The sequence below is a fragment of the Poecilia mexicana genome, unplaced genomic scaffold, assembly GCF_051168715.1.
Source record: "Poecilia mexicana isolate PSO_F unplaced genomic scaffold, ASM5116871v1 scaffold_7, whole genome shotgun sequence".
Classification (NCBI taxonomy): domain Eukaryota; kingdom Metazoa; phylum Chordata; class Actinopteri; order Cyprinodontiformes; family Poeciliidae; genus Poecilia; species Poecilia mexicana.
In genome coordinates, this window is record NW_028263376.1 from 2,946,158 (window position 1) to 2,948,471 (window position 2,314).

At 33.8% G+C, this 2,314-nt stretch overlaps 1 protein-coding gene across 1 annotated transcript in view; it reads left to right on the forward strand.

The window, feature by feature from the left end:
* The window catches only part of LOC106934148 (vitamin D3 receptor A), a 147,652-nt gene that overhangs the window by 6,484 nt on the left and 138,854 nt on the right, over positions 1-2,314 (forward strand). The window lies entirely within an intron of this gene.

Consider the following 2,314-nt stretch of genomic DNA (forward strand, 5'->3'; position numbering starts at 1 on the left):
ATAAAACTCAGTGCAGAGAAAAGAATCGACGAGTCGACTAGTCGACTAATTGGTGCAACCCCTAGTCAAAAGACGGATGGGCTTTAAATTTTCCGGTTGTTTAAAAACATAATCGGTCAAATATGGAAAATATTCGGTTAACGCAACCTGGTTTTTTTTTTTTTTTTTTTTGCTTAGCTGGATTTATACTTTAGTCTTTCAACCTTGCAGTGCCAGTGTAACCATCACTTTACGAAGATAATGTGTTTTAATTTTAAGATAATGCAGTGATATAAATTATGGCTTCATGGCACAATTAGTGTGTTTGCTTAATTTCACCATGTTCTTGGACATTGTGATCATATTTATTGCTGCTGTACCTCTGTTGTGAGTAAACACATAACCAGCAGTTTAGCTCACTCACCATTTATCTCTCCCTGTTTTATACGTTTGAACTTTATTGGTGTACTTTGTCATATTTCTAGCTGTATAAATATGTGTTTTGGACCAAGTAAATGATACATTTATGGAATTCAGGCAGTTGGAAGGTATTGACCATTAGATACCATTTTGTCACTTTTCATTGTCATTGACTGTTACAATTTTTCTGGTTGATAAATTCTTCCAGAAATTATTGCGATAAAAGATGATTTAGTCGTTTGAGACCATTTGCAACTAATGTAAATAAAAATGGCATGTTTATGACTACACCTACTCAAAAAAATATTTCTAAAACACATTTAACATTAAAACTGCAAGACATTTTAAATATCCAAAATAAACAACCAAAATAACAATAATTAAAATGGATTATGATGTCACTATAACCAAAATTGCATTTCAAAAAATAATAATCTGTAACACTTTATTTGGCGGGGTGTGAATAAGACTGACATGACACTGTCATAAACATGACATAACACCTGTCACGAACATGAGTAAGTCTTCATGAATATTTATGACTGTCATAAAGTCTCACTTTTAATACAAAGTTGACATTATTCAAAATGTAGTGGAAATATTAATCGCTGTTTTGTTAAAGCTCTTGATAGTGTAATAATTAAATCATTATGACTACTATGACAAATTTATGTCAGATCATGATTTCTTGGTTAATGTCAAGTTGTCATAATGAAGACATCTTTGTCTAAATTAATGTCAAGTTGTCATAACAGACATTTTGAATAATGTCAACTTTGTATTAAAAGTGTCATGATTTACCGAATGATACTTTGACAACAATCATAAATATTCATGAAGATTTACTCATGTTCATGACAGGTGTTATGTCATGTTTATGACGAGGTCATGTCAGTCTTATTCACACCCCGTCAAGTAAAGTGTTACCTAATAATCATTCAGCTTAGACAGGGAAAAAAGGCAAAAGCGGCAGGTAGAGCAAAAACTAACTACCGTACTTTGTACTGGGTGTCAAATCTTCATGAATAAGTGTAGAAAGTCATCAAGATGAAGCAGACTTGCTTTTTAAATAAATGTATACACACTTGTGTGAATTCCTTCAGAGCTATACACACTTTTTTTTTAAAGATTTTTTTTGGCTCTAGTGGTCTTTATTTGATAGTTAATTGACAGGAAAGTGGGTAATGAGAGAAGGGGGAGGACATGCAGCAAAGGTCGCCAAGGCTGTGAATCGAACCTGTGGCAGCTGCGTTGAGGACTGAGGCCTCCATATGTGGGTTGTGCTTAACCCCTGCGCCACCACCATACAGACTTTTTTTTTTGTTGTGTGTTAGTTTTCCAGTGGCTTTCAGCAGTTTGAAGAAAAACTTCTATTTGACAAAGTAATTTGTGCCATCTTTTATCATTTCTATACATTTTCTTTTATATACTTGGAAAAAAGAACAGTTGTTGCAGTTGCAGCTGTTGTTTAGACATGAGCTGAATGAAAAGCTGTGGAGGCACCTTAAGGTCACTCTGCAATGAACAAATGTCTGCCAATTTTCTTTTCTTCAAGCAATTTTGTAAGGAATAGTTGACCAAAATGTGTTGTAAAAGTGAGACTGGTACAGTCATACAGAAAATTTCTACTATGAGAAAGGATGTGTTCAGTACAATTCAATTAAACTAAATTGAATTAAAACAATGCAATTAAAGTGCTTTCAGGTGGAGCATTTGCCCTACTTTATGCAACTGAAGTAGCCTATTTAATCTTGGGTGCATTCTTATTTCCTCATAGAGCAGTATTTGTGTTCCAATTAGGGCTGTTGTAAACGAATATTTTAGTAATCGAGGTACTCGAATCATTTGAGGAATCGTTTCAGCCCTAATTCCAAAGTATTTTTAGCCTTTCACCATACTCAAATACTATTGGAAC